The sequence below is a fragment of the Semicossyphus pulcher genome, unplaced genomic scaffold (genome assembly GCF_022749685.1).
Source record: "Semicossyphus pulcher isolate SPU_LCO1_2020_fin unplaced genomic scaffold, fSemPul1.0.p SCAF_9, whole genome shotgun sequence".
Taxonomy (NCBI): Eukaryota; Metazoa; Chordata; class Actinopteri; order Labriformes; family Labridae; genus Semicossyphus; species Semicossyphus pulcher.
The window spans coordinates 857,877-871,387 of record NW_027211770.1 but is presented as its reverse complement, the minus strand read 5'-3'; the positions used below and the strand labels follow the sequence as shown (position 1 = coordinate 871,387).

General features: G+C 40.8%; 1 protein-coding gene across 4 annotated transcripts in view; it reads right to left on the bottom strand.

Annotated features, from left to right (window-relative positions):
- Positions 1 to 13,511, bottom strand: part of LOC138583631 (intermembrane lipid transfer protein VPS13B-like) — a 320,195-nt gene that overhangs the window by 239,875 nt on the left and 66,809 nt on the right. The window lies entirely within an intron of this gene.

The following is a 13,511-nucleotide window of genomic DNA, read 5'->3' as shown; positions in this document are numbered from 1 at the left end:
GCAACGATCGAGACAGGAGGGAACAAAGTCAGTAAGAGCCAACAAACAGCTTCAAGTGCGATCGGACACTGGTGCCGACAGGCAGTGTATAATGTATTTTTTAAATAATAATCATCATCAGCAACATCACTATCATTAAGGTCAGAGGTGTTCATAAAGAGCTGGGTCTTTAGCTTCTTCTTAAAGGGGAAAGGGACTCTGCAGACCGAGTGGAGTTTGGTAGCTCGTTCCACCACCTGGGGACCACTGAGGAGAAGAGTCTAGTTAGAGACTTAGGGCCCTGTTGTGATGGGAGTACCAGGCGCCTTTCATCGGCAGAGCGTAGTGGGCGGGACGGACTGTAGACCTGGATGAGGGCGTTCAGGTAGGCAGGAGACATTCTTGTTGCTGTTTTATAAGCAAGCAACAGGGTGTGCAAAGCACCAGAAAAGTGTTTATTACAGTCCCTTTTTCAAAACATGTCATTATTTGGCAGAAAAAAGCCTCTGACTTCCTTTTTTATAACATTACATATTATACAACTTTTGTATCTGTTTTCTCCTCCACAACAATTGTTATTATTATTATTATTATTAATATTATTTTTAAGATTCATTTTTTGGCTTTTGCCGTTATTGTACAGGGTAGCTGAAGAGAGACAGGAAATGTGGGTAGAGAGTGGGGGATGACATGCACCAAATGATCGGCAGACCAGGAGTCAAACATGTGATCAATGCAATTAGGACTATAGCCTCTGTATTGGGATATTTTTTTTTTAGAACTAGTGTTATTTTTCAAAATAAAGCCTAGAAGCATGATTCTAGTGTTTTGTGTCCTTCCTCCTTTTGCATTGCTGTGTTTGTGTTAATTTTAAAAACATACAAGCACAGAGAAACACATTTTCTCTGTTTTTAAGAAGTGTAAGTTTAGTGATCATCTCGTCAGTTTACAAAATAAAATTAGTCTCAGTAAGCTCACAACACCACATGTTTACATATAGATACACTGAATATAGGCTCAAAGACAATTGTGTTGTCTTAAGGAAAGATCCAAATGAAAATGACATAAGCACTGCATAAAGGTAGGCTCAATGTAGAATAATATAGATTTGTTACAGTTGTCATCAATGCATAACACAAGACATTTGGTTATATTATTGGGTCTGTCTCAGTGAACCCAAAAACACATGACCCATCTACACAAACCAGTGTGGACATCCAGATCCAACAACCATTTGGAATTTTCCAAAACAGTACTGAAGGAAAAATTATTGCAACAGTAAAGAGTAGGACACCACATAGACTGGCTATTCCCTTGAGTCCCTTCAGGAAAGATGGAGATGTTATAAGAACAAGCCAATCTTGAACATGATTAGGGTCATTCCTTGTGCTCTGTTTGCTCTTTGATGAATGGCAGTTGGGGTATCACTATTACATATCCTCGTTTGCCCACGTAGATGTCCTAAAGGGCACCGTGCACCTGCTGGTGTGGCAATTGTTACTTGGGGGGGTAGCTGTGGACAATGTTTTGTCCAGCTGTTAAGACTATAAAAAAGTGGTGTACACAGGAAGAGGGAACCCACAAGGGTTGGCAGTTTTGTCGACAGTCTTTTTCAGTTTGGTTTATGTATGTATGCTGCATTAGTTTGTGTTATACTGTCAAACGTGCGTTTCGGTGTGTGAATGAGTGACTGAATGCGTGTGGTGCTGTTACTCTTCAAGTATTGGCAGGTGCAAGAAGCATTCTAAACACACATCTACAGGCCAGAGGCCACGGCACTTGATCAAACGCTGTAAAGGCAACCATGGCCAGCTGGACCGCCATCCTGAACACTGGGGAGAGTGTTGAGATAAGAAAAAGATGGAGAAATAGATGGTCAGTAAAGAAATACTCAAAGCATATATTTAAAAGTGAAGACCCTTACTGATGAGGCGGTATGGGAGGTGGGGGATACTTTTTTGCTTTCTGTATACCATACAATACATGTCTCGATATGTGTTTGTGTGTGAGTGTGTTTGTGTGTGTGTGTGTGTGTGTGTGTGTGTGTGTGTGTGTGCGTGTGCGCGTGCACGTGCGTGTGTGTGCGTGTGTGCGTGTGCGTGTGTTCGTTTGATGTGCATGCATGTGTGCGTTGGTGGGTGTGCATGTGTGTTCAGGACATCTGCAGACTTGAAAGCCATGTTTTACACATTCCAACATGTCCTGGTCTCACTGCTCTGTGGAATGTTCTGGGAAAGTTATAATGTTAGACCTGGCTAATCAAAGTTTTAAAAATTAAATCAGTGTTTGTAACAGCCTTCATTCACAAAACACTGCTACGGAATTTTCTTTCCAATGCTATGTTGTTTGGCAATGGGAACAATGATATCTTTCAAGAAGAAAAGGTAAGGAAGAAGTCCATCTCTCCGTTTGAATAGTTTTTTTTAGTAACAATCTTGAACTTTTTCATTTAAATAAATGTCTTTCAAACCACTATCTATCACCGAATAAGTTAACACAATGTTGATTGAGCCTATAGCCCACTGTTGAAAGCCTTTGCATTTGCAGCATATCGTATTATTATGGACTGGGTGTCTGTGGCGACATTCACGGAAAAAATCACAAGCGGCGCCCAGTTAGTGACACGTTTTCCCACCCAGCAATGGTTGGTCTGTCAGAGAGCGGAGGCAGAGCTAAGTGGCTGCACTTCTGGTTTCTGTAAGCATTGCAAGTAAACAGTAATCTACTATGGCTGAACAAACAAAGAAAAGATCGATGACTACAGATACAACTTAAAAAAGAAGTGAAAATCCAAAGAAAAAGAAAAAATTTGATGCTGAGATGAAGTCAGACAGTCTACAAACAAAAGCGGGGAAAATCAAGAGTTAGAACCATGTCAAAGGGAGCCAGCAGTAAATGTCTGGTTAAATTGGGACGTATGCTCCCATAGTTGTCGATCATCGCCAGTGGGTGGCGCTCAAGAGCACGAAACTCAAATATTTGAGATTGGAACTCCAGAACCATAGGGGCAGCTGGGCACCAGAGGCAGAGTAGGCCGCCCTCTAATCGGATGATTGGCTGTTTGATACCCATCTCCTGCAGTCCACATGTAAAAGGGCCACTTAGCAGGACACCCCAAATGTGAGTGTATGTGATTAGATCAGTAGTGACAGGTATAAGTAAGAATGTTTGTTTGAAAGGGTGAATGCTGACATGTAATATAAAGGGCTCTGGGCGGTGGGGAGACTAGAAATGCATTGCATAAGAGACTTACATGCAGTGCATTTAGAAAAGGAGGCATTAAGAGTTTATGTAGAACTTATCACCGTCTCTACTTCTAGAAGCCTAAGAACCAACTTCTGGCACTTGATTGATGCATACTAGACCCCAAAAAGTTGGTATGAAAAAGTTAAGGAACAGCATTATTAGACTTGTTATTTGTGCAAAACAGCTCACAGTATTGAGTAAAGAATTTTCAGGTAACTGGTACCTTGTACATTAAAGCATTATGGATCACTTTTATATGTGATGATGATAAGCTGAAAAAAGTATATACCATCCTAAACCCTTATAAGCAGGTAGACAATTATGTACAGAGAAAGAAAAGAGCGGAGCAGTATTAAAAGCTCCAGCTCTGGAATTGAGCCCAGAGCATTTATGGGGCTGACAATAAAGGAGGTAGGAAATAGAACAGTTGGGTCGACTTAAAACAGCCAGCTGAGCCAATAAGTGCTGATGCAGAAACAATAACTGTCTCTCCTAAGTCAGAAGGAGCTGAAGTACAAGCAGTGAGTTGAAGCAGGAATTCTGCTGGCACCTTGCCCAGTACTGACACACAGCAAAAACATAGACACATGCTGAGACAGTGGGACAGACCTGAGAAGAGAGCAGTTTTGGCACAAGGCAAACCACGTCTGCAGGGGAGGTGCATCACAACAAAATGTGGCTTTGTACTGCCAGAAAATGTTTCTTAGGATAGTGAAGACGTTAATAATTGATTAGGGTACCTTAATGCATAAATGCTATTATTAAAGAGTTTGACATTTTCATTTAAAAAGAACCATAAACTTTCTAAAGCAACTAACTATTCTAGTATTTGTGTTGTATGCAAGAAGAAATGCATTTTCACATTTCAGGTAGCAGCAATAGCTTATTTTAAAAAACTAAATAGAACATGATGAGGGCAGTTTAAATGAGCAAACTACTATCGCTTAAGAATCACAAACTCACACACAAGCAACCACTCCTCCATGGGTTAGGTCATACGGTAACCTAAACAAATCCATCAAAAGTTAATTCTTCTGCACCTACAGAACAAGATGTTTTAAACATAAAAACAACATAGCAAGCACAAACAAATGTCTACATACACATACAGAAATGCTTCTCCTAATGTCGTAGCCTAGCCAAGCTGCTTCAAGCACAATGAGAAGAGTTTAGAGTGGTGGGGCTTGCAAGTGGTGCATGCTGCCTATAAGGGTCGTGGTAGAAAGACAGTGATGGGGTGTAAGTGCTTGTGGTAGCAGAGTCTGGGGGTCTAATTTTCATGATTACCATTCTCTCCAGGTGCTGCCTGCCTTTCCCTGTGCCTAAAGCAGTGACATGTGTTCTCCGCACATTGAAACCTTGGTTCTCTCTGCCACTGAATTACCACAATTAAGAAGTCTTCATGAGGAAGCAATTTGGCCAACACTAATGGACCTAGGCAGTGAGGTTTGAAAGACCATGAAAGTGTGTGTGTGTGTGTGTGTGTGTGTGTGTGTGTGTGTGCGTGCGTGCGTGCAACAAGATGCAGAGCAAAACTGAAAACGATGTGACACAGATGGGAAAGAGTGGAAAAGGGAGAGATAGGTCAGCAAGATTGACGGAGAAAAATGTGCTGTGACATTGTGGTACTTTGCCACTTGAGAAGAGACTACTAGCTGTTGGTGAGAAAGGTTGTTAAAGGTGCAGTGTACTTCTTCTGCACTTTTCTCAGGCTTTCCCTCCCTCTCTCCTCTTCCCTAATGGGAGAAAATTAAAGAGAAACCAAGCAAAGAGTCCTTGTTCATCAATAATCCACTGAGATCGATATTTATGTCTCAGCTTTGAAGAGACTGACTGTGTCTGTGTGTGGTGGTAGCCAAGACGTGACTGGGGTTTTGGTGCTGCTGAGACACTTCAATGGGAGTTACAGTGGAAATTTATGGCCTTGTGACGTGGACTTATGTGCTCTGTCGGCATTTGTCACAGCCCTTAGATGGGATGGTTGGCTCCCAGCAGGAAGCCAGCTCTGCAGACACTACCAGATGACATAAATACAAACAGATTTATTTGGGCCTGTCATTGATTCAGAGCTTAGTAACATTCAAAGCACTCTGCTGTGGCTGCTTTAAAGCCTATTCCACTTACAGTGCATTTTGCTTAATTTCTCAGTGATGCTCTTCATATGTGTGTACATTTTCTAACCATGTTTGAGCATCTTGGTTAATTATCAAATTCATTCTTTTTCACGACCTGTATTTTATCCCTTTTGATTTTATTCTTTATTATTGAGCTTGAGAGGAAATGGTTTTTTTTGTGTTTTGCCAGCTGACTAAACTCCCTTACTAAAATACCAACAACCAACCAGGTTTCTAAAGGGCATGATGGATCTTTGAGAGCAGTTACAAAATCAGTGATATACAGTGCTAGTGGTTTATTCGATTTAATTGGATGTGAAACTCATGCTTCCAGATCCTGTACTGCAAAAATCCATGACTTTCATCATGTCAGGAATGACATTTTATTTCCCATGACAGAAGAGTGGGCTACCATTCAAAAAAAATGGAGGAGAGGAAAACCCTTGGCAGAATCTTAGTGGACTACTGAATTTCTTTAAATATTATCTTTCGCCAAAAGCCAGAAGACATTGAGAAGAAAAGGGGTTTGACGAAAGGAGAATAACAACGAGAAATCGATGAGAAATGAAAAGCCTGATATCCCCTTATGAGTTTTGTGGAATTGTCAACCACACAGGGGAGATGCAGATGTTTGTGTGTGATATATATACATATATACATATATACACATATATATGTATATATGTGTATATATGTAATACATGTAATATATATATATATATATATATATATACATATATACAACTCCACTGGCATTTCCCATATACTGTTGAGTGAAGTTATTGAACGAAAAGGAGCAGAGAGCTTTAGGAAGACAAAAGAAAAGAGGAAGGCTTGAGTCTGGACTGACTTAAAACATCATCACAATCTGCCAGGAATAGAGTGAGGGCCGCCTGTAGCTCATTGAAGTTTTCATTGACAAGCGCCGTCTCAAGTTCCTTCCAAGAATTATTTATCGGTTCTCTGATGCTGACACAATGTCAGAAATAAGGTTGAGTATGGATGAAAGAGCCCCTGTTTTTTTCTTGTCCCTCTTGCTTTTGTCCTGCCCTGATGTCAATCCGTGAAGCAGACAAGTAGACAGGCAGAAATTTCTCTCAAACCACTCATTTCCACTTATAAGAAGTATGGATACTAGGGGAAGGGCGGGGGGTTAGGCCACACTGAAACAGATATCTCAGGGTTTCATTAAGCTTTCCATGTTCCACTGACAATTGTAACAATGACAGACCACGAAAAAAAGGCTTATTTACTTACTTATTTTACATTGTGAAACAATGTAAGTAAAAGACAAACAATTATAAAAACAATTATCAAAACAACCCCCATGACCTCAGTGTATGAGCCATTATATGACAAGGCAAACCTCTCTGACTTGTCTTGATAAATAGATGGGGCATATTACTTGTGAGTCAGAGGGCCATGTCAGCCAAAATCTCTAGAGGAAACACTGAAAAGCTGAGCAGAGAGAAAGCTCCCCTGTTTAGAGTCATAGCCAGGACTTGCTACCAACAGCTGCATAATAGGCAATTAAAAGAAACACCACCAAGGGAGAAAAGAACGGAAAAGGGAATGATAGGGACGTTCCGGGACTGGACAACATTAAATGCACAGAATACCAGGGATTAGCTAACTGAGGTGACAGAGTTATATGAAAATGGACACATTTTCCCCTCCAATAACACAGATTACCAACACTTATTAAGTTGCAGTGTCACAGGGGGATTTGCGTCAGACTCATGCTCCTGAAGGCAGTTAGATCTCAGGGATGTGAACTGCTGGCCTTGACAGCAACAGCCTTTTTCATGCAGTGCAAAAATGCGTAAAACTGTTGTGGACATGGTCTTTGAGAGAGATTACATTTGTTTCCAAGCAATGTAACCTTGAATAGTATCAAGTCAAGGAACTTGTACTAACAAAAGATTTGTTTTAATAATGATACTGTCATAAGTGAGAGCTTAAGTCCTGGGCTATTATTATCATCATGCTTCTTGTCTCCAGGCAGTGAGAGCACAGGCTCGCTGAATCCAAACATTCTTGCCGTCATTTGCCTAAAATGACATCATATGCTGTGATTTCAAGAACACATACAACATTTTCTAAAAAAGGAGGTGGGCAGGCCTCCGAGCGTATGCATGTCTCTTTATGGGAGTGCCCTTGTGGGTGAATGTGTTTGTGTGTGCGTGCGTGCGTGCGTGTGCATGTGCGTGTATATGTCTGTGTGTGTGTCTGTGTGTGTCTGACCTGACACTCAATTAGCTGCAAAGGCTGGATTTAATAAAGAGAACCAATGGCCATTTGTGTTTCTGGGCACGGAGGTCCACCACACACCCTCAATCTCTTTATTTCCTTCTTTCTGTCACTTTTCCCTTCAACCTTTATTGTCCTTCTGTCTTTCATTTTTCATTCTGCTCATTATATTTTTCACTCTCTCTCTTCCTTTTCCTCTGTTCTTTTCCCCTTATATCTGTCATGCTAAAGTTATGTCACAGCTCATATATCACCGAGCAATCAACTAGAGCACGTCTGGTGACCACCACCAACCAACTTCTACCAGAACCCCCTCCTCCTGTCCTGGCCCATAACTCCACAGAGCTCTGTGGCCAGAAAACCAGCTGCAGTAGCTGCATTAAAGCTTGATCCACCACGAGTGGAAAAGTCGATTTTATGCTGACTTAAATGACCTTGATCTTTTGTCTTTTAACATGAAGTCTTTCACAAGACACTCAAACAGGGAGGCAAGGGCAATGAGCAAAACTATGCTCAAGCATTTGTACTCCGCAGAGCAAGAGCTTCAATTGAAAAATATTAAAAGCACTGGCTTAAGTTTCTGCTCCACTTCCTTCTGCCAACTTGGTTGGATATTGTGCACTGGATCCAGCATGGTTGAAATGATTTATTACAATACATAAATGTGCAATATCCTGTATCCTACACCTTTTAAAATAAGCTATGTAAAGTTACTTTAAGTTTGGAGCATCCCGGCCTGTCTGTGCCATCTGTATGGTTTACTGTCATGCCATGGATTCAAGGAGACAACTTAGACTTAGATATTTGTGTAAGCAGTGACACACGGATAAGAAACACATAAAGCACACATGCAGACATGCAGACATGCATATAAGCAGATGCAAATACACAAATACACACGTACAGTCAGTTAACTAACAGTATTATTCTCACAATCGAAGTCAGAATATAGGCAATATTCACACGTACAAGAGGTCACTCTGTCATTTTGCCCTAGCCAGAGTTGTGCCGTCTGCAGTTTTAAGATCCCTCTGTGACTCACCATGTATTGAGCTATGAATACATCAACTGAAATTAAAAGGCCTCAGGTCCAGAAGTATGAATGAGGGGGAAGCAGGGAATAAGTTGGCTCAAGTTGTTTTGGGATATCATCGGACAGTGGAAAGAACACTTCGAGAAACTGCTGAACCAACCAACGCATCCTCTAAGGAGGTAGAGTCTGAAGATCCAAGGGAAGCCTTATATACAGTATTTCCTTGGCAGAGTTCACTGAGGTAGTCACAAAGCTTCTCAGTGGCAGGACGCCAGGTGTAGATGAGATTGGCCCTGAGGTGCTGAAGAAATGCTAACGCTAGCAGCCGTGGCAAAGCCTAGTAGTTATCATTGTTCAAAAGGACAAATAGTCTAAGTTATCTTTATTATGCTAGATGCAACATATCGGCAATGCGGCTTCTAAACAAGCTGCGCATTTGCCATCCGTCTGCATGACAGCAAGTGGACTGTTAATCTGAAATAACTAGTGGATTCGCATTGCTGTGGATGCGTTTTATGAACTTTCTTGGCATGGAGGATGGATTATGTGCACAGCCAGGCACAGGGGAGAAGGCTACATCTCATAAGGTAGGACAAAAAGTTTGATGCATTTTTAACAAATTGACTTAACAATTGACTAACAGTCACTTGTTAATGCAATCAGCTGTGAAGTCAGTGCTGATGGGGTCTGTTTCGGCATTTCTCGGTTCTGCATGGGTCCGGGTCCCAGCTTTCAAATAATAGATAGATCTCATTCAATTCCGGGTCATACATTTCTGGGTCTCTTTGGGTTCCGGCCCAACATAGTTTTTTTTGACATTTTGGACCCATGAAGACCTCTACCTTGGAGGGCTGCTTGGGTGGACATGGGAGTTTGCTCATCCAGTTTCCATGTGTTTTGTAGACTTGGAGAATGACTAAGATTTTGTCTTCTGGGGGCCTTGTGGGAGTTACTTCGGAAATATGGGGTCCCGGGGCCGTTGTTAGGAGCCATCCTGTTCCTTTATAACCTAAGTGAGAGCTGTGTCCATATCCTCTGCAAAAAGACACGTTCCTGGTGCATGTTGGCCTCCGCCAGGGTGGTCCCTTGTCACCGATTCTGTTTGTGACTTTCATCAACAGGATCTCAAGGTGCAAAGTGAGGAGCGCTTCCAGTTTGGGAGCATCAAAATTTCATCTCATCTTTTTGCAGATGATGTGGTTCTGTTGAGACTTGGTTAAAGACAACAACAGAGAGCATAAGGTAAAGTAGCAAGGCTACCACAGTGTTGTCAGACACTTATTAGAACGATCTGACCCTGTCAGTAGCAAAAACAAGCGCTTTTAGTGGCTGTATATTGGCGTTTTCCCCTTTGCCCCGTTTAGTTACATTGTATCTCATTTCGAAGATATTCTCATATCTTCATTATTTTTGGACTTTATCATGCCAAATTAATTGCATATTTGGAGGCTTTAACATGCCCAAAGAAGTTGGTGTGCGTATCACAAGTAGGAGAAATTTACGAGTGATAGTGCTCTTGTGAATAGGCATGGTAAAATGGCTCCCTAGAGCTCAGCCCCTCCAGCATATTTCACCTACGTACACCAAATTTGGTACACATATGTGTCATGTCAGGACCTACACAAAAGTCTATGGCTGTGCTCGAAATCACCCACTAATAACTATATAGTGCACTATATTGGGTATTTGCCATTTTGTATTGCTATCCGAAATATGAGCGACAATTTTTATACCCTATATAGTAGACTCATGGTATCCTACAATGCTTTGTGAAAAGTAGTGTACAATAGATGCCAACTAACCAAGCAATATATACCATCATGCATTGCGGTGCAAGAGGAGGCAAGAGGAGCTTGACCAGTTGGTTCTGACGTACGTTATAAGTTGTGAAATTTATGGATACATTTATGCCACTACAATATAAAACATAGCTGGCGATCCAGCTCGCTTACATTACCCATTAGCCCTCTCCTGTATAGTAATTGCCATTGGTAGCGCTGCTAGCGTTGAGCCAGAGCTAGAGGGGCTGCATGTATTTATTTTGTGTGTAACAAAACTGTGTAACTTTAGCTCTGGATAAATATCAGTCAGTTCATTTTTTTTTTTCTTCAAGGACTGATTTTGATTATGATGTGGCCAGATTGATTCTGCTCAACAGCAGGAAGCGCTTTGTTGCTGAGGCTGGATGGGAATGAGACAACACTTCTGGTTAGGTTTTTTATTATGATGTATAATTATACAGTATCACAGGTGCAATTTACTTACTATTTGTGTCTTGTTTTTAATATATGTGTTACTCGGTATTCCATGTTGTAGAGCTGGATATAAATGAATGAGTTGTGGCATAAAAATATGGTTTAATTATTGTATTTATATTACAGAATTTTATACTTATTTATTATATGTAATCATAGTGTGAGAATACGCTCAGTATAATATTAGTTATAACATGAAATGAATGCAGTTCTTTATTATTGATCCCTGGCTGACGTTAAGCTGCATGATTTATGTGTGCAACAGGAATTCAGACAGCCTATTATGGACATACTCGTAATCTAAGAGGAAGTCAGCCATTTTGTATTTTACGGTCATCTTTGGTCTATTTTGCCATATTCACAGTCTCTATAATCCATACTTTGAACTCCTATGTAGTTCATCGGATCCTCTTCAAATTGGGTCAGTGTATTGACAAGACATTGAAGATTATAAGTTATTAAAAGCTTGAGTTTTTGTGAAAGGGTGTGGCTGTTGCTAGGGGCCAAATGCTCAGTCTTCTTCTTATTTGACATGCAAGATAAGAGTCCTGACCTGAACACAACTAAATACAAATATTTGCATATAGGCATAGAGTCCCCTACTGGTTACAGGAAATGCCATGTTTTATGCTACAAGCCACATTAAACTTTGGTCGGGAAAGCCTTAAGACCTTTATTAAGGTTTTTCGAAAAAGTTTCAAGTTTTTCGTCAGAGGCCGTGTACGTGGCAGCGTGGCAAACTTCAATGTCTGGCCGTGAAACAGGCAGTTGTTGTAACTCCTTCATATAAGGTTGAATCTGCTCCAAATTTCATATGATTGACGACAGTCCCACCCTGAACATATCTACACACCATTTTTTTTGTCATAGGTATAGCGCCACCCACTGGTCAGAGCCTGTATCAACTCTCAGGTACAATGTCTGCTCAAAATTTCTGGTAGCACCACCTACTGGTACATAGCCCATGGCTGCAGCGGATCCTGTTGCTCATGCACAACCTGCAGCTGCAGCACACCAAGCTGCAGCGACACACCCCAATGTGCAAAAAGGTGCAAGGGCCCATTTATTATTATAAAACTGTTATAATTATCATTGTTAGAAGCCTTATTTTTTGTGTGTTTTTGTATACTGCCATATGTTCAAATTGGGGAGAGTTTGTAATACGTTTTTATATACTTTTATATATTTTATACATAACTTGGTGAGTGTATAAAATCAATGAACCTATGTTTACAAAAACAACGCCCTTTAAAAAGCAGTACCCTTTTTTGTTGGTCTATGTCACACTTACTTACTGCTGCCTCAAGATAGCAATATGCCGTCAATCATCCACTACTACAATACTATTTTAAGACCAAACGCCCATGGGCGCACAGGTGGGCGCAAGTACATTTGCCAGTTACAAAATGTACAAATGACAACGGCATTGGCTGGAAACTAGCTACGACACTCTAGTTGCATCGCTTTGTGCAAGGTGTTAGGACCCATAGAGACACACCTCCCCATGGACCACTTCTCTGTTTCCACCAGACACAAGTCTGTATGCTGCAGAGCTTACCAATAAAATATAACACTACTGTGAGCTTTACTGGAATGCAAAAGGAGAATAAATGTCACCACAAAAACCCTGCTCATGTGAGGGCCAAGCTCACAACAGCAGCTCTGGAACTAATACTATCCTACAACAAGTTGTGTGACAAACAAATCAATCATACAACAGGCAATGACTGACAACCTCAGACTCAAATAAAAATACGATTTTATGGTTTTCTAATTTTACCCAACTGTTTTGCATGGGATTCATGCTCACTGACTTACTACTGTAGCTGTCTAACTGAGCAAAACATCAACTGGAAGTATTACCAGTCCTAGTGGCTGTATTCCAGTCAGCTTCAATGATTTTAAATCCCTGTTTCTTTAATCTGGATCCAACAATTATTTTTGAAGAACATTTCTTCAAGACAATCAACACAGTCTGTCAGTACCTTGAGATAAAAACCGAAGCTTTGTTGACCCTTGCTATAGTGTGGAATTTCTTTTGGACAGGGATTGAAATCTCATACCTAAATGGCTCCCCTGTGAAGGACACTGACCATCTGTGTTATCAGCTCTACCTCGATATGAAACACCTTTCACTATTGAAAAACCCTGTTACATCAAAAGGATAGAAGGGAGGAGAAATTCCTTAAAAAAAAAGAAAAAGAAAAAAGCACATGTTCAAAGTAAACAGCTTTTGTATGTGATGCTTAGTGTTTGGCCTCAGCATTTGTGTGTGTGTGAGAGAGAGAGCTCTGTCCTGGCAACGGCCTGAGGACTGCTTGATGGTAACACAAGAATAAATAAACAAACAAATGAAAGAACACAAGAAGACTTGAGTCTGGATATAGGAGCTGAATCCCATGAGTGTTCCAACAGACCCATGCTTTTACCACAAATAGTTGCAACCTACAAGTTAAACTAGAAGAAATTCTGGCCACTGCTAACACATCTACTGCACAGATGTTCAATAAATGGCACCAGGTTGAACAGTCCAACTCTGTTTTTTGTCAGTAGATGGGATTAAAGTATGTAACATTGAGAAATAAGAGCACTGCACTAGTTTCTCATCAGGGGTAATTTTAGTAAAAAGTCTTG